The following is a 20,329-nucleotide window of genomic DNA, read 5'->3' on the forward strand; positions in this document are numbered from 1 at the left end:
TCTACCACTGCTATCACCTCATGTTTCAGCATGATAATGCACGGCCCCATGTCACAAGGATCTGTACACATTTACTGGAAGCTGAAACTGTCTCAGTTCTTCCATGGCCTGCATACTCACAAGATGTCATGCCCTGGCCATAGAGAGGCTTTTATTCTCTATTTTGGGTAGGCCAGGGTGTGACTAGGGTGGGCATTCTAGTTTCTTTATTTCTATGTTTTCTGTTTCTTTGTTTTGGCTGGGTATGGTACTCAATCAGTGACAGCTGTCTATCGTTGGGATTCAAACTTAGGCAGCCTTTTTTCCTTTGTATTTTGTGGGTAGTTGACTTTGTTAGTGGCAATATAGCCCTAGTAAGCTTCACAGCCATTTCTTTGTTTCTTGTTTTGTTGGCGACAATTATATAAATAAAGGAGAATGTACGCTCACCACGCTGCACCTTGGTCCGGTCATTTCTACGACGACGCCCATGACACAAGACATGTCACCCATTGAGCATGTTTGGGATGCTCTGGATCGACATGTACAACAGCGTGTTCCAGTTCCCCCCAATATTCCACAACTTTGCACAGCCATTGAAGAGGAGTAGGACAACATTCCACAGTCCACAATCAACAGCCTGATCAACTATATGCAAAGTAGATGTGTTGCACTGCATGGGGCAAATGGTGGTCACACCAGATACTGACTGGTTTTCTGATCCACACCCCTACCCTTTTTTTAAAGGTATCTGTAACCAACAGATATATCTATATTCCCAGTCATGTGAAATCCATAGATTATACATTTATACATTAATACATTAATTTCAATTTTTTATTTATTTGATTTATTTCACCTTTATTTAACCAGGTAGGCAAGTTGAGAACAAGTTCTCATTTACAATTGCGACCTGGCCAAGATAAAGCAAAGCAGTTCGACACATTCAAGACACAGAGTTACACATGGAGTAAAACAAACATACAGTCAATAATACAGTATAAACAAGTCTATACAGTGCCTTGCGAAAGTATTCGGCCCCCTTGAACTTTGCGACCTTTTGCCACATTTCAGGCTTCAAACATAAAGATATAAAACTGTATTTTTTTGTGAAGAATCAACAACAAGTGGGACACAATCATGAAGTGGAACGACATTTATTGGATATTTCAAACTTTTTTAACAAATCAAAAACTGAAAAATTGGGCGTGCAAAATTATTCAGCCCCTTTACTTTCAGTGCAGCAAACTCTCTCCAGAAGTTCAGTGAGGATCTATGAATGATCCAATGTTGACCTAAATGACTAATGATGATAAATATAATCCACCTGTGTGTAATCAAGTCTCCGTATAAATGCACCTGCACTGTGATAGTCTCAGAGGTCCGTTAAAAGCGCAGAGAGCATCATGAAGAACAAGGAACACACCAGGCAGGTCCGAGATACTGTTGTGAAGAAGTTTAAAGCTGGATTTGGATACAAAAAGATTTCCCAAGCTTTAAACATCCCAAGGAGCACTGTGCAAGCGATAATATTAAAATGGAAGGAGTATCAGACCACTGCAAATCTACCAAGACCTGGCCTTCCCTCTAAACTTTCAGCTCATACAAGGAGAAGACTGATCAGAGATGCAGCCAAGAGGCCCATGATCACTCTGGATGAACTGCAGAGATCTACAGCTGAGGTGGGAGACTCTGTCCATAGGATAACAATCAGTCGTATATTGCACAAATCTGGCCTTTATGGAAGAGTGGCAAGAAGAAAGCCACTTAAAGATATCCATAAAAAGTGTTGTTTAAAGTTTGCCACAAGCCACCTGGGAGACACACCAAACATGTGGAAGAAGGTGCTCTGGTCAGATGAAACCAAAATTGAACTTTTTGGCAACAATGCAAAATGTTACGTTTGGTGTAAACGCAACACAGCTCATCACCCTGAACACACCATCCCCACTGTCAAACATGGTGGTGGTTTGGGCCTGCTTTTCTTCAGCAGGGACAGGGAAGATGGTTAAAATTGATGGGAAGATGGATGGAGCCAAATACAGGACCATTCTGGAAGAAAACCTGATGGAGTCTGCAAAAGACCTGAGACTGGGACGGATATTTGTCTTCCAACAAGACAATGATCCAAAACATAAATCAAAATCTACAATGGAATGGTTCAAAAATAAACATATCCAGGTGTTAGAATGGCCAAGTCAAAGTCCAGACCTGAATCCAATCGAGAATCTGTGGAAAGAACTGAAAACTGCTGTTCACAAATGCTCTCCATCCAACCTCACTGAGCTCGAGCTGTTTTGCAAGGAGGAATGGGAAAAAATTTCAGTCTCTCGATGTGCAAAACTGATAGAGACATACCCCAAGTGACTTACAGCTGTAATCGCAGCAAAATGTGGCGCTACAAAGTATTAACTTAAGGGGGCTGAATAATTTTGCACGCCCAATTTTTCAGTTTTTGATTTGTTAAAAAAGTTTGAAATATCCAATAAATGTCGTTCCACTTCATGATTGTGTCCCACTTGTTGTTGATTCTTCACAAAAAAATACAGTTTTATATCTTTATGTTTGAAGCCTGAAATGTGGCAAAAGGTCGCAAAGTTCAAGGGGACCGAATACTTTCGCAAGGCACTGTATATGATGTGAACAAATGAGTTGAGATAAGGGAGGTAAAGGCAAAAAAGGCCATGGTGGCAAAGTAAATACAATACAGCAAGTAAAACACTGGAATGGTAGATTTGCAATGAAAGAATGTGCAAAGTAGAAATAAAAATAATGGGGTGCAAAGCAGCAAAATAAATAAATTAATTAAATACAGTAGGGAAAGAGGTAGTTGTTTGGGATAAATTATAGGTGGGCTATGTACAGGTGCAGTCATCTGTGAGCTGCTCTGACAGTTGGTGCTTGAAGCTAGTGAGGGAGATAAGTGTTTCCAGTTTCAGAGATTTTTGTAGTTCGTTCCAGTCATTGGAAGCAGAGAACTGGAAGGAGAGGCGTCCAAAGAAAGAATTGGTTTTGGGGGTGACTCGAGAGATATACCTGCTGGAGCATGTGCTACAGGTGGGAGATGCTATGTTGACCAGCGAGCTGAGATAAGGGGGGACAATACCTAGCAGGGTCTTGTAGATGACATGGAGCCAGTGGGTTTGGCGACGAGTATGAAGTGAGGGCCAGCCAACGAGAGCGTACAGGTCGCAATGGTGGGTAGTATATGGGGCTGTGGTGACAAAACGGATTGCACTGGGATAGACTGCATCCAATTTTTTGAGTAGGGTATTGGAGGCTATTTTGTAAATGACATCGCCAAAGTCGAGGATTGGTAGGATGGTCAGTTTTACAAGGGTATGTTTGGCAGCATGAGTGAAGGATGCTTTGTTGCGAAATAGGAAGCCAATTCTAGATTTAACTTTGGATTGGAGATGTTTGATATAGGTCTGGAAGGAGAGTTTACAGTCTAACCAGACACCTAAGTATTTGTAGTTGTCCATGTATTCTAAGTCAGAGCCGTCCAGAGTAGTGATGTTGGACAGGCGGGTAGGTGCAGGTAGCGATCGGTTGAAGAGCATGCATTTAGTTTGACTTGTATTTAAGAGCAATTGGAGGCCACGGAAGGAGAGTTGTATGGCATTGAAGCTTGCCTGGAGGGTTGTTAACACAGTGTCCAAAGAAGGGCCAGAAGTATACAGAATGGTGTCGTCTGCGTAGAGGTGGATCAGAGACTCACCAGCAGCAAGAGCGACCTCATTGATGTATACAGAGAAGAGAGTCGGTCCAAGAATTTAACCCTGTGGCACCACCATAGAGACTGCCAGAGGTCCGGACAGCAGACCCTCCGCTTTGACACACTGAACTCTATCAGAGAAGTAGTTGGTGAACCAGGCGAGGCAATCATTTGAGAAACCAAGGCTGTCGAGTCTGCCGATGAGGATGTGGTGATTGACAGAGTCGAAAGCCTTGGCCAGATCAATGAATACGGCTGCACAGTAATGTTTCTTATCGATGGCGGTTAAGAAATCGTTTAGGACCAGCGAGGCTGAGGTGCACCCATGACCAGCTCTGAAACCAGATTGCATAGCAGAGAAGGTATGGTGAGATTCGAAATGGTCGGTAATCTGTTTGTTGACTTGGCTTTCGAAGACCTTAGAAAGGCATGGTAGGATAGATATAGGTATGTAGCAGTTTGGGTCAAGAGTGTCCCCGCCTTTGAAGAGGGGGATGACCGCAGCTGCTTTCCAATCTTTGGGAATCTCAGACGACACAAACGAGAGGTTGAACAGGCTAGTAATAGGGGTGGCAACAATTTCGGCAGATAATTTTAGAAAGAAAGGGTCCAGAATTTCTAGCCCGGCTGATTTGTAGGGGTCCAGATTTTGCAGCTCTTTCAGAACATCAGCTGAACGGATTTGGGAGAAGGAGAAATGGGGAAGGCTTGGGCGAGTTGATGTGGGGGTGCAGTGCTGTTGACCGGGGTAGGAGTAGCCAGGTGGAAAGCATGGCCAGCCGTAGAAAAAATGCTTCTTGAAATTCTCAATTATGGTGGATTTATCAGTGGTGACAGTGTTTCCTATCTTCAGTGCAGTGGGCAGCTGGGAGGAGGTGTTCTTATTCTCCATGGACTTTACAGTGTCCCAGAACTTTTTTGAGTTTGTGTTGCAGGAACCAAATTTCTGCTTGAAAAAGCTAGCCTTGGCTTTTCTAACTGCTTGTGTAAAATGGTTTCTAGCTTCCCTGAACAGTTGCATATCACGGGGGCTGTTCGATACTAATGCAGAACGCCATAGGATGTTTTTGTGTTGGTTAAGGGCAGTCAGATCTGGGGAGAACCGAGGGCTATATATGTTCCTGGTTCTAAATTTCTTGAATGGGGCATGTTTATTTAAGATGGTTAGGAAGGCATTTGAAAAAAATATCCAGGCATCCTCTACTGACGGGAGGAGATCAATATCCTTCCAGGATACCCCGGCCAGGTCGATTAGAAAGGCCTGCTCGCTGAAGTGTTTCAGGGAGCGTTTTACAGTGATGAGTGGAGGTTGTTTGACCGCTGACCCATTACGGATGCAGGCAATGAGGCAGTGATCGCTGAGATCTTGGTTGAAGACAGCAGAGGTGTATTTAGAGGGCAAGTTCGTTAGGATGATGTCTATGAGGGTGCCTGTGTTTAAGGCTTTGGGGAGATACCTGGTAGGTTCATTGATAATTTGTGTGAGATTGAGGGCATCAAGTTTAGATTGTAGGATGGCTGGGGTGTTAAGCATGTTTCAGTTTAGGTCGCCTAGCAGCACGAGCTCTGAAGATAGATGGGGGGCAATCAGTTCACATATGGTGTCCAGAGCACAGCTGGGGGCAGAGGGTGGTCTATAGCAGGCGGCAACGGTGAGAGACTTGTTTTTAGAGAGGTGGATTTTTAAAAGTAGAAGTTCAAATTGTTTGGGTACAGACCTGGATAGTAGGACAGAACTCTGCAGGCTATCTTTGCAGTAGATTGCATCACTGCCCCCATTGGCAGTTCTATCTTGTCTGAAAATGTTGTAGTTTGGAATTAAAATTTCAGAATTTTTGGTGGTCTTCCTAAGCCAGGATTCAGACACAGCTCGAACATCCGGGTTGGCAGAGTGTGCTAAAGCAGTGAATAGAACAAACTTAGTGAGGAGGCTTCTAATGTTAACATGCATGAAACCAAGGCTATTACGGTTACAGAAGTCATCAAAAGATAGCGCCTGGGGAATAAGAGTGGAGCTAGGCACTGCCGGGCCTGGATTCACCTCTACATCTCCAGAGGAACAGAGGAGGAGTAGAATAAGGTTGCTTTTTGACTGATTCCCTTATATGAACTGTACCTCCAGTAAAATCTTTGAAATTGTTGCATGTGGTGTTTATGTTTTTGTTCAGTGTAAAAACATACATGCACTACAGATGACATCCAGGGTAAAGTACCAGTGTATGCATAGGCTACGTAGCCTCGATAATAATGAGAGAGAAAATAACCTTTTCTTTTCTTTTTTACCTAACTATTATTATGACTGAATATTTAAATCATTGTATTTTTTGAATCCCCATAACCTATTATAGCACATGCTGACACCCACAATGATAACACATTGGTTCACAGATCAAGCATTACACTGTTAAACACATCGGAAAGGAGCATTTGAAACATAACATCTTTAAGTACTGTATGAGCAGCTATAACATTCAGGGTTTGTGATATTCAACCTTTGGTGTGGAAAGCACAGACCCAGACTTTGGATATACTGTAACTGTATATAGTTCAGACATAATTATACTTCTACAAACATGGAGTCCAGGAGACTTACAAACATTCTCTCCAAAAAATTACAGGGAGTTTACTGTACCTTCAGGAGGGATTATAATCTGGTTTAAGGAAGATCGTTCAAATTATATAACAGCAGAGAGAAAAGGAAAAATAGAGTCGGCTGAAGGTAATAACATACAATATCAACTCAGATGTATATGCCCCCATCGGACTTTCCATATTTTAACAAAGATTGTTTTCAGACTCTCTATTCTGATGTAACTCATTTTCAATGAGTAGATAAAGTTCTGTTAATGGGGAGGATCTAATGAACTGGTATAGAAACAGACTTCTGATTTAGAGGGAAACATCCATTTGCATCCCACTGGCCATCCCACTGGTTAAATGTACATCTCACTGGTTGAATCAACATTGTTTCAATGTAATTTGTCTACGTATGTGGAATTTAAATGGGAAATCATTTAGATTTGAAAAAAGTTATCATCAAATCAAATCAAATCAAACATGAACAGTACTGTTGTTTTTGAGGTAGTAATTTCAACCAAAGAATGATGTCAACATGGTAACCAAGTTTCAATATAGACATGCCTTCTATAAAATATGTTGAATTTGTACCTTTAAAATAACATCAGATCTTCAACGTTATGTCCACTATCAGAAAAAAAGTCTGGGAAGCACCTCCTACTGGAGAAATGATGTATCTACAGCTCCCCTTTGGTCTCCCATCCAGGGTTTTAACCTATAAAAGGTTCTAGAGAGAATTACTGAAGAGTCCTATAAAGAAAGTGATCATGGCAGTGTCAGGAGTTGGGTGTTTAAGTCCCTAAATCATTGAGATAACTGATCTTTCCCTCCCTATCCTTCTCTCTCTCTCCCTTTCTACCTTTGAGGTCGAGAGGATGGAAGACAAGAGTTTTAAAATGACCGTGTAACTTCGGCAAAGTACTTAGAACTTAATGAAGTCCATAAGGCGACTTGGAATGGAAATATACATATACGCAACTTTTATAAAGTTTTACTGTAGGTATCTAATAACAGCTCTATAGGGATAACAAAATATCATTCATTGTTGACATCACACTGTCAGTTCTTCTTTCAGAAATGAAGTCATGCAATATGGATGTATATTTTATGTATGTTGTGTGTTTATGATTCATCTGCACTATGTATGATTCAATCAGCATTTTATGCACATTATACACAGGATGAGTTTAAAAGCCATTTCATGTTCCCAATATTTACTAAATCAGAGAACACAGTATGTCCTATGTAAGTATCTATAGGAAAACCTACTTCACAATCAAAAACTAAGTGCAATTAAATGTCCCTGTTAGCTCCGGCATTGATGCACACAAACATGAAACTGCACACAGGCCTACTCTGGCCAAACCCTCCCCTAACCCGGACTACGCTGGGCCAATTGTGCGCTGCCCTATGGGACTCCCGATCACGGCCCGTGGTGATAAGGCCCGGGATCTAACCAGGGTCTGTAGTGACGCCTCTAGCACTGAGATGTAGTGCCTTAGACAGCTGCACCACTCAGCTGGAGTGCTGAGAGGCGCTAACTGAGGAAACATCTGAAGATGTCAGCTGGTCACCTCACGGGACCGGCTGTAAGATTCAATGTCATCTGAATGCCAGCAGGCAGCAGGATGAAAGCATCATGCCTGCCCATCCAGCACACGCTGAGCTGAGCCTGAGCAGAGCCTGCTTTCCTTCCTGCCTGCCTGCAGCACCATGGGTAGCACTAGCCCAGCACAGAGAGAGAAAGAGGAGATGAGGAACAGGAGAAGATATGGAATTATAATGATGACAGATCTACATGAGTTTGTATTTAGAATTTGGTGGTAACACATTGAGATTCATGTTTGCAAAAGGTCCTGCTCCCAGAGCGCAAATCACATTTTCACTTGCAAATCTCATTCTACAGACATACACAACTATTTACAAGCTTACGAATCTCTTGGTAACGTGACAGCAGTGACAGAACTCAGAGCACGAGCAGATTAAAAATCTGCAAATGTATTTTGGATTTAGATCAGAATATTCATACTCGTAAATGGATGCTGAAATCATTCTGAAAATAAATTATACTTGCAAATCTTATTGAATGCATTCAAATATCAAGTTACATGTTTGCGACCATTTTTAAATCTTTCACACATCATGATACAAGCTTGCAAAATGTAATTACACATTTGCGAATCGTACTTGCGACCAAGAATCTCAATGTGTGACTACGAAATTCAAAATACAAAGTCCCGTAATTCTGTCATGATTGTAATACCATAGTAGGAGGGGGGAGTAGAAGCAACTACGGATGTGGCATCTTTAGCTAGAAAGCGAACCGACCCTTACTATTAGATCTCATCTCACTCACCAGTATACCTAACACATTTACAAAGTCCACTGCCCTGTACATTAGATGTAGGATGGTGAAGACAGGTCTCATGGTGAGAATTCAGCTTCTTTGCCCCACAATCAGTAAATGTGTCTGTTTTTCAGTGGGGTGAAAACAAAGTATCACCTCTATGGTTTTATTATTCCTCCCCAACCAAGCAAGCACTGCTACAGTACCAGGCTGATTGTGTGAAACAGTGAGAATATATGTGCAGGTGGATCTGCTGCCTACTCTTATTGGTGAGCATCTGGGTCTCATGTTAGGGCCAGTGGTGTTTCTGATCTATTTTTTTTTGTCTGAGAGAGAGAGAAAGAGAGAGAGAAAAGGAGAGAGAGAGAGAGACGTTAAATTGAAATAGAGCGAGAGAGTAATGCTGGCGATGTGCCTGCAGCCCCCATGGCATGGTTCCATAGCTGTTCTCTATCTCACACAGAGAGCCAGTCTTCAGAGAGACACTGGGGTGCTCACTTACTTCACTGCAGGGGAGACAGAGCCACTGAGATAGACTCAGAAAAAGGGTTACAAAAGGGTTCTTCGGCTGTCCCCATAAGATAACTATTTTGGTTCTAGGTACAACCCTTTTTGTTTCCAGGTAGAACCCTTTTGGGTTCCATGTAGAGCTTTTTTCGAAGTGTGTAGCTGCTAAAGGAACCAGTTAAAACTGTGCTGTAAATACAAGGAAGTTCCTTCTCTGGTCCGATGGGCTCGTCAGCAAGATGCCCTTCTGTAATAAAATGTCAGTCTTTTGTTCTATTGATTTATTTATTGCCTTTTTTAAGGTAACATGTAGAGAATTAATTATCTTACACAATACCAACCTGACCAAGAGGGGGCATGAAACAATACATTACCAGGATCTATTGTGGACCATAGTGTAACTTGAGTAGCTAGGTGATTTCTAAACACATGATTTCTAATGTTCATAACACAGTAAGCTCCAATATGAAATATTTTTACTAACAGAGATTGTATAATGAATTGTATATAGGACTATTATGTAATGCTCTAGTTAATAGTATGCAGAGTGCAGTTTCACATCGGAGACCCAAATCCTGTCAGAGCTGGTGGATGGATGGTGCTTCATACTGCAAGGCCTTAATTAGTCAAAAGGAATGTTGTCATATCCATCAACCACAATGGCGCAGGTTTTTAATCACTGAGGAATAATCTATAGCATTTTCTTATGGGGACGAGGAAACACTATATTTACTCTGACACATCCACACAATGCTAGATTTAGAAAGAGAAGGACTAGAATGGACATTCACATTCAAGTAAAATTTCCTGATGCTTTTTGGCATTCTAGATATTTTATTTCTATGGCGAAAGAGCCCCCTGGAATGACAAACACTCCCACGATGGCACACATACAGTTCACATACTTACACACACACAGACACAGCACACACACACACACACACACACACACACACACACACACATGGCACACACATATCAAACACATACTGCAGCAGTCATGTGGAACATCCTATTACCACATCATTTCACAGTAAAAATGTTAAATAGATTTGCAGCTGTAACTTCAAAATGACAAGTATGAGACAGCATCATAATGATTAACCCCTGAATAGCCTTTACACACAGCTGCACCAAGAGAGTTCCAGTTAAACTCTTTACACCTAATAATAGGTTGTTTAATTTGCCTATATGTCAGAGGTGTATACAAGTCCTGCCAGTGATCACTAAAAGAGACATGGTGTCCTGGTCTCATAGCATCCTTCAGGCCTGAACTGCACTAATGATATTGAGTTGTGTTATAAAGAGGGCAGCTTCAGTACAGTAACACTGACATCACACAGCCTTTGTCCCAATTCATCACACAGTCTGTCTGTGTCCCTATTCCTTATATAATATAGTGCACTCATTTGGACCAGCACCCTATGGGCCTACTAATAAACGAAAAGGGTGCAATTTGGGACGCATCCACAGTGTACAGTCTTTTTCTTCCAAGCCATGAGTAGCCCACAAATACAGCTGTCACTACAGAGCATCTCTTATTTACCTACTGTAGGGGTCAATCACATGCTAACTTCATCTCTGCTCCGGACATCACACTGGTTAGTTCAGCTCTTAGCCCTGTCAGAGTCTTCATGACATGGCTGTGTGTGTTTGTGTGTCTGTTGTTTGTGTGTGTGTATGCGTGTGCACATGTGTGTATGCATGCTTGTGGCGTGTGTGTGGTCACATGACAGTTCAACCAGTACCAGCTGCAGATCAGTTCCTCTTTGCAGGTGTGTTACTTCTCTCCAGCCCTGCAGTTTCCCTAAATGGAATTAATCATTCATTCTGCGGCTCCTTACAGCTCCTTGCTGTAATAATTCTGTGGTGTGGTCTCTGGTTGTCCAGCCCTATTCATTTTACAGCATGGTGCAGAACAAGTCTATGATACAGGAGGGCTCTGAGGCTAGAGAACGGTCTCTGGTTGTCCAGCCCTATTCATTTTACAGCATGGTGCAGAACAAGTCTATGATACAGGAGGGCTCTGAGGCTAGAGAACGGTCTCTGGTTGTCCAGCCCTATTCCACTTTACAGCCTGGTATCGTCGTGTTGTTAAGCTAGAAAATGGTCAGAGCAGCTTCTTTACATCCATGTCAAAACCCCACCGGGTCCTTAGAGACCATGGTGTCAGCTGTATTACGTGTCCACTAGTCACTACTCAGAGCTCCACACTGCTCAAATTAGCTGACCACTGACCTGCAGCTGGACTAGGGAACGAACTGAACGTAACAGATAGAAATGTTATGATTAGAGCTGACATGATTTCTCACTCAACATGTTGTCATGACTGTCCTGATCAGGTCAGGTTACAGGAGACCACAACCCTACAGATGATCTCTCAACCCCAACAGAGGAGGAGAGATCTAGGGGTCTGAAGATGTGGGGGTTTTATGACCCCTCACGCCCCTGGTAAATTTCAGGCCACAGACAAATTCCTCTGTCCTGTTACTATGCAGAACCAGCCACAGAACATTAAACATGAAATAAAGGGACTTTGGAACAATGGTTTCCGTCAGCCACAATGTTGGTCATGACGATAGATGGAATATGAAAATGTATGTCATTTTTGTTTTGTTATTAAAGGTTAATAGATGACGTTATTACGAAAATATTGTAAAGTGAAGAGTTTTCCTAGTATATGTTTGATGTTTATACATTGTGCGTTGTATGGAAAATATCCAAATCAAAGAGAATGTTTTGGGGAAGATGAAATGTGAAGTTAGTTGTCTAAAATTGGATTTGAGTCAAATCTAGACCTTGCCCTCTTAACTTGGTACGCCCAGAGAATTGTCCTAAAGGCGGTTACGCCCACTTCTGGCCCAAGGGTATAAAACCTGTGAGTAAAGAATTTCCAGAGGAGACTACGTGACCCAAGCTGCAGTCAAGGTCTAAAATGTCAACGAACCCAGAATGCAACACATGTTTGACGACAAAGAAATATTTTTCTACCCAAGCTACGGATGAGTAGCTGTGTCTAAGCAGGTGAATTCAAGCCGGACCCCCTAGCATCCAATCCCAGCGAATCGTCGTATCTAAACGGTTTCATTCCTATGCTGTGAGCTCTGAGATACAGAGCTGTCTATCCTCAGAAGACCCCTTCCAGCGCAAGGGTGACGGAACAGACTCCTAAGCCAAAAGGACACTGACATCGTGAGGACGACCAGAAAAGAGCACTGGAGAAGTGCATCATTGAGCAGCCCGAACGGTCCACGCAGAGGATCCTCTGAGAACTTCCCCAAATAATTCCATCATTATATTCTGACGCATAAGAGCGGCAGTTTGGGGCAAGGCTAGGGTTAGAATAAGCATAGCTGACAAATTCACCTGAATGTATATTTCTCTCGTGTACTTTCTCTTTGTCTCTCTCTTTGAAATCCCCATTGTGGGTAACACGCGCCATAGTGTGTTGGCCCGTTATACTAAGTTCTAAGCAATAACCTATTATGTGTTTTGTCTATGTGTATCTTTGTTCATCATTTGAGCTTTTAGTAAATACATATTCAACTAAGATTGGTGTGGTACGAACTCATTGGTGAGACCCCGGTCCGTGCAGATTCACGGGCTATACGACGTTCAGAACGAGATTGTAGAGGTAACTGGTTAATTAGCGTCTGTTGTAAAATTGATATTCTGATATTCTTTGAGTTAATTTGGAAAATAGAAACTCAATAAAAACGAATTTTCCCATGGTGCCCCAGGTTAATGAGTTAATAATTGCTTGATTCAGTTAATCATGCAATTAGAAACTTTTAATCATTCAATGAACAACAGTCGTCACATTAACGGAGAGATATTTGGTTGTAATGGCATGTGCTAAAATGCTTTTAAAATTGTGGTGAAACACTTTTTAAGTGGGCCCCACTTCAGCCAAAGTGTTATTATTTTTGCAAGACAACATGTAGCTACACTCATGGAAAAAAAGAGCTATCTGGAACCTAAAAGTTTTTTGGGGCTGCCCCCATAGGAGAACCCTCTGAATAACCCTTTATGCTTCCAGGTGGAACCCTTTTGGGTTTCATATAGGACCCTTTCCACAGAGGACTCTACATGGAACCCAAAAGGGTTCTACGTAGAACAAGAATAGTTATCCTATGGGGACTACTTGTGGATTACAGGGAAAGAAGGACCAAGCACCCCCCCCCCCCATTCCCATTGATGGGGCTGTAGTGGAACAGGTTGAGAGTTTCAAGTTCCTTGGTGTCCACATCACCTACAAACTAACATGGTCCAAGCACACCAAGACAGTCATGAAGAGGGCCTGACAAAACCTATTCCCTCTCAGGAGACTGAAATTATTTGGCATGGATCCTCAAAAGGTTTAATAGAGGCACCATCGAGAGCATGGCTGGTTCCACCACTGACTGACTGGTTCCACCACTGCCTGGTATGGCAACTGCTCGGCCTCCGACCGCAAGGCACTACAGAGGGTAGTGTGTTCGGCTCAGTACATCACCGGGGCCAAGCTTCCAACCATCCAGGACCTCTATACCAGGCATTGTCAGAGGAAGGCCCTAAAAATTGTCATAGACTCCAGCCACCCTAGTCATAGACTATTCACTCTGCTACTGCACGGAACCGGTACCGGATCACCAAGTCTAGGTCCAAGAGGCTTCTAAACAGCCAAGCCATAAGACTCTTGAACATCTAATCAAATGGCTACCCAGACTATTTGCATTGCCCCCCCCTCTTATTCTACACTGCTGCTACTTATTATACACTGCTCAAAAAAATAAAGGGAACACTAAAATAACACATCCTAGATCTGAATGAATGAAATATTCTTATTAAATACTTTTTTCTTTACATAGTTGAATGTGCTGACAACAAAATCACACAACAATTATCAATGGAAATCAAATTTATCAACCCATGGAGGTCTGGATTTGGAGTCAAAATTAAAGTGGAAAACCACACTACAGGCTGATCCAACTTTGATGTAATGTCCTTAAAACAAGTAAAATGAGGCTCAATAGTGTGTGTGGCCTCCACGTGCCTGTATGACCTCCCTACACCGCCTGGGCATGCTCCTGATGAGGTGGCGGATGGTCTCCTGAGGGATCTCCTCCCAGATCTGGACTAAAGCATCCGCCAACTCCTGGACAGTCTGTGGTGCAACGTGGCGTTGGTGGATGGAGCGAGACATGATGTCACAGATGTGCTCATTTGCATTCAGGTCTGGGGAACGGGCGGGCCAGTCCATAGCATCAATGCCTTCCTCTTGCAGGAACTGCTGACACACTCCAGTCACATGAGGTCTAGCATAGTCTTGCATTAGGAGGAACCCAGGGCCAACCGCACAAGCATATGGTCTCACAAGGGGTCTGAGGATCTCATCTCGGTACCTAATGGCAGTCAGGCTAACTCTGGCGAGCACATGGAGGGCTGTGCGGCCCCGCAAAGAAATGCCACCCCACACCATGACTGACCCACCTCCAAACCGGTCATGCTGGAGGATGTTGCAGGCAGCAGAATGTTCTCCACGGCGTCTCCAGACTGTCACGTCTATCACATGTGCTCAGTGTGAACCTGCTTTCATCTGTGAAGAGCACAGGGCGCCAGTGGCGAATTTGCCAATCTTGGTGTTCTCTGGCAAATGCCAAACGTCCTGCACGGTGTTGGGCTGTAAGCACAACTCCCACCTGTGAATGTTGGGCCCTCATACCATCCTCATGGAGTCTGTTTCTGACCGTTTGAGCAGACACATGCACATTTGTGGCCTGCTGGAGGTCATTTTGTAGGGCTCTGGCAGTGCTCCTCCTTGCACAAAGGCGGAGGTAGCGGTCCTGCTGCTGGGTTGTTGCCCTCCTACGGCCTCCTCCACGTCTCCTGATGTACTGGCCTGTCTCCTGGTAGCGCCTCCATGCTCGGGACACTACGCTGACAGACACAGCAAACCTTTTTGCCACAGCTCGCATTGATGTGCCATCTTGGATGAGCTGCACTACCTGAGCCACTTGTGTGGGTTGTAGACTCCGTCTCATGTTACCACTAGAGTGAAAGGACCACCAGCATTTAAAAGTGACCAAAGCATCAGCCAGGAAGCATAGGAACTGAGAAGTGGTCTGTGGTCACCACCTGCAGAACCACTCCTTTATTGGGGGTGTCTTGCTAATTGCCTATAATTTCCACCTGTTGTCTATTCCATTTGCACAACAGCATGTGAAATTTATTGTCAATCAGTGTTGCTTCCTAAGTGGACAGTTTGATTTCACAGAAGTGTGATTGACTTGGAGTTACATTGTGTTGTTTAAGTGTTCCCTTTATTTTTTTGAGCAGTGTATATGTGTTGTCACTTTAATAACTCTACCTACATGTACATATTACCTCAATTACCTCGACACCAGTTTCCCCGCATATTGACTATGTACTGGTACCCTCTGTATATAGCCCGCTATTGTTATTTACTGCTGCTCTTTACTTATTTGTTATTCTTATCTTTTTTTAATTTTTATATATTTTCTTAAAACTGCATTGTTGGTTAAGGGCTTGTAAGTAAGAATTTCACTGTAAGGTCTCCACCTTTTGTATTCGGCGCATGTGACAAATAACATTTTATTTTATTTGACAGCTGAAGATTCCTTTGAAAGATTTCCTTTTTTTCTACGAGTCTATAGTGTAATGCAGAAACAGTAAAGTTGAGTCTACCGTTGAAAAGGTTGAGTCAACCTAAAACCATTGATGTTGGCTACCTTACATTTATGGTTGAAAGCCAATTGAGATTTCCCTTTCCATTGTTTACATTTTAGTCATTTAGCAAATGCTCTTATCCAGAGTGACTTACAGCAATTAGTGCATCCATTTGAATCATTTTTTCATACTTTTTCTCGCTGCTGTCATCAACCAACTGGCAGCCATGAAAATAAACTGATACTCTTAATTAACAAGGCAGATGGCAGAGCAAAAGCCACCTCATGAAGATGTCAACCTGCACAAACACACAGGTTGCGTTCATGCAGGTTGATACAATCAAGCTATACTGTACCAAAGTCTAACAAAGTTTTAGTTCCCTTTAATGTTTGGCACTGTGGAGTCAGCAAATTGCTATTAAGCAACACATACAACATAAAAATAAATACACTTTAAAATCGTGTGTAGAATAGTAAGTAAGAAAAAATATATAATTTGGTCACTGCACTAAAAATGAATGTGTTGCACTATTTAGTTGGATTCAGTCAGTTAACAGCTGAGTACCTGATGTTATGCAACCACGAATTGTCCGTAGAGCGGCGAGACGGGATTGTGTCGTGGCACAGATCTGGGGAAGGGTGCCAAAACATGTCTTCAGCATTGAAGGTCCCCAAGAACTCAGTGGCCTCCATCATTCTTAAAGAAGTTTGAAACCACCAAGCCTCTTCCTAGAGCTGGCCGCCCTTTGGGGGAGAAGGGCCTTGGTCAGGGAGGTGACCAAGAACCCGATGGTCACTCTGAAAGAGCTCTATAGGACCTCTGTGGAGATGGGAGAACCTTCCAGGAGGACAACCATCTCTGCAGCACTCCACCAATCAGGCCTTTATGGAAGAGTGGCCAGTCAGAAGCAACTCCTCAGTAAAAGGCGAATGACAGCCCGCTTGGAGTTTGCCAAAAGGAACTTAAAGACTCTCAGACCATGAAAACAAGATTCTCTGACCTAATGAAACAAAGATTGAACTCTTTGGCCTGAATGCCAAGCAACACATCTGGAGGAAACCTGGCACCATCCCTATGGTAATGCATGGTGGTGGCAGCGTCATGCTATGGGGATGTTCTTCAGCAGCAGGGACTGGAAGACTAGTCAGGATTGAGGGAAAGATGAACGGAGCAAAGTACAGAGAGATCCTTGATGAAACCTGTTCCTATTCCAAAGCGCTCAGGTCCTCGGACTGGGGCGAAGTTACAACTTCCGACAGGAAAATGTTTTATTTATTTGATTTTACCTTTACTTAACTAGGCAAGTCAGTTAAGAACAAATTCTTATTTTCAATGACAGCCGAGGAACAGTGGGTTAACTGCCTTGTTCAGGGGAAGAACGACATATTTGACCCTAAGCACAGAGCCAATACAACACAGGAGTGGCTTCGGGACAAGTCTCTGAATATCCTTCAGTGGCCCAGCCAGAGCCCGGACTTGAACCCGATCGAACATCTCTGGAGAGACCTGAAAATAGCTGTGCAGTGACGATCCCCATCCAACCTGACAGAGATTGAGAGAATCTGCAGAGAAGAATGGGAGATACTCCCCAAATACAGGTGTGCCAAACTTGTAGCGTCATATCCAAGAAGAATCTATTCTGTTATCACTGCCAAAGGCTTTTCAACAAAGTACTGAGAAATGGTCTGAATACTTATGTGAATGTAATATTTCAGTTTTATATTTAATAATTTAGCAAACATTTCTAAAAACCTGTTTTGCTTCATTATTGGGTATTTTGTGTAGATTGATGAGGGGGGAAAACTATTTAAACTATTGTTGAATAAGGCTGTAAAGTAAAAAAAATGTCAAGGGGTCTGAATACTTTCCGAATACTGAATACTTTCTGAATACTGTGTAATTTGGGAAGCAGGCAGAGAGAACAAGATGCCATAAACAGTGCTGTAGTTGAATGTGACAAGGTAATTGATCGTTTTACGCAATAGTATGAACCAATGGAGGGCCAGTTGCTACATAGAGAAATCCAAAACAGTGATTTGTTTCTAGTTCTTCCATCATCAAAATGTACAATCAATTTTGTTTTCCACCATAGACAGATTCCATTCAATGTATGGATAGCTGTCACGCTCTGACCTTTAATATCTCTGTTTTCTTTATATTTTGGTTAGGTCAGGGTGTGACAAGGGTGGGTATGCAAGTTTTTGTATTGTCTAAGGTTTGTCTAGGGGTTTTGTAGGTCTAGGTATTTATATGTCTATAGTGGCCTGATAGAGGCAGCTGTTTATCGTCATCTGTGATTGGGGATTTTATTTAGGTGACCATTTCCCTTTTGTGTTTGTGGATTCTTGTTCTATGTTTAGTTGCTTGTCTGCACTACTCATATTAGCTTCACGGTTCGTTTTGTTATTTTGTTCGTTTGTTCAGTCTTCATGTCACGTGTCCGACCGAGGGTGGCTTCCCTTCCCGGTCAGGTGGCGCTTGGCGGTCGTCGTCACCGGCCTATTAGCTGCCGCTGATTTCTTTCCTCCCCCTCCTTGTATGTCTATTGGTAGCACCTGTTTGTGATAATTAGTTGGGCTTCTTTAGACAGCCGGCCCGCCTGTTTGTTGTGCGGGATTAATTATTGTAATCTTCGGCTCTGTAGTAGAGGAACGTGTTTGTTCCTGGTCGTACATTTTCAGTTGTACATTTTTCATTCCCCGTGTTTGGGGCCGTGATTATTGTGAGCACCCTGTGGTGCGTTGGTGCATTAAAGAGCACAGCATTGCACTCTCTGTCTCCTGCGTTTGACTCCACACCCACGACACCCAGAGCATTACACTTCATTCTTAAAGAAAGATGAATGTACGCATACCACGCTGCACTTTGGTCTCTTCCTTACAACGAGCGTGACAGAAGAACCCACCATAAATGGACCAAGCAGCGTGTTCAGGAAGAATTATTCCGAAGGAAGAAATAGAGGCAGCGAAAGCAGAACGGCGATATTACTTGCCGGGCTCAAGTAGGCATTCAGCCAGGACGCATTGTGCCAGCTCTACGCTCCAGATCTCCAATGCGCCTCCACAGTCCAGTACGTCCTATGCCTGCTCCCCGCACTCGCCCTGAGGTGCGTGTCCCCAGCCCGGTACCACCAGTGCTGGCACCACACACCAGGCCTCCAATGCACCTCCACAGTCCAGTAAGTCCTGTGTCTCCTCCCTGCACTCGCCCTGAGGTGCGTATCTCCAGCCCGGTACCACCAGCACCAGCACCACGCACCAGTCCTCCAGTGCGCCTCCAGAGTCCACAGCTTCTGGCGACAGTCCCCAGTCCAGAACTTCCGGCGACAGTCCCCAGTCCAGAGCTTCTGTCGACGTTTCACAGTCCGGAACCTCCAAAAAATGGGCCACAGTCCGGAACCTTTATTTAGAACCAGGAACAGATATAGCCCTTGGTTCTCCCCAGACCTGACCGCCCTTAACCAACACAAAAACATTCTATGGCGTTCTACATTAGCATCGAACAGCCCTCGTGATATGCAGCTGTTCAGTGAAGCTAGAAACCATTATACACAGGCAGTTAGAAAAGCCAAGGCTAGCTTTTTCAAGCAGAAATTTGCTTCCTGCAACACTAACTCAAAAAAGTTCTGGGACACTGTAAAGTCCATGGAGAATAAGAACACCTCCTCCCAGCTGCCCACTGCACTGAAGATAGGAAACACTGTCACCACTGATAAATCCACCATAATTGAGAATTTCAATAAGCATTTTTCTACGGCTGGCCATGCTTTCCACCTGGCTACTCCTACCCCGGTCAACAGCACTGCACCCCCCACAGCAACTCGCCCAAGCCTTCCCCATTTCTCCTTCTCCCAAATCCGTTCAGCTGATGTTCTGAAAGAGCTGCAAAATCTGGACGCCTACAAATCAGCCAGGCTAGACAATCTGGACCCTTTTTTCTAAAATTATCTGCCGAAATTGTTGCCACCCCTATTACTAGCCTGTTCAACCTCTCTTTCGTGTCGTCTGAGATTCCCAAAGATTGGAAAGCAGCTGCGGTCATCCCCCTCGTGAAAGGGGGGGACACTCGACCCAAACTGCTACAGACCTATATCTATCCTACCATGCCTTTCTAAGGTCTTCGAAAGTCAAGTCAACAAACAGATTACCGAACATTTCGAATCTCACCATACCTTCTCTGCTATGCAATCTGGTTTCAGAGCTGGTTATGGGTGCACCTCAGCCTCGCTCAAGGTCCTAAACAATATCTTAACCGCCATCGATAAGAAACATTACTGTGCAGCTGTATTCATTGATCTGGCCAAGGCTTTCGACTCTGTCAATCACCACATCCTCATCGGCAGACTCGACAGCTTTGGTTGCACCTACCCGCCTGTCCAACATCACTGCTCTGGACGGCTCTGACTTGGAATTGTGGACAACTACAAATACTTAGGTGTCTGGTTAGACTGTAAACTCTCCTTCCAGACCCATATCAAACATCTCCAATCCTATTTCGCAACAAATCATCCTTCACTCATGCTGCCAAACATA

Source organism: Oncorhynchus masou, chromosome 6 (assembly GCF_036934945.1).
Source record: "Oncorhynchus masou masou isolate Uvic2021 chromosome 6, UVic_Omas_1.1, whole genome shotgun sequence".
In the NCBI taxonomy this organism is placed as follows: Eukaryota; Metazoa; Chordata; class Actinopteri; order Salmoniformes; family Salmonidae; genus Oncorhynchus; species Oncorhynchus masou.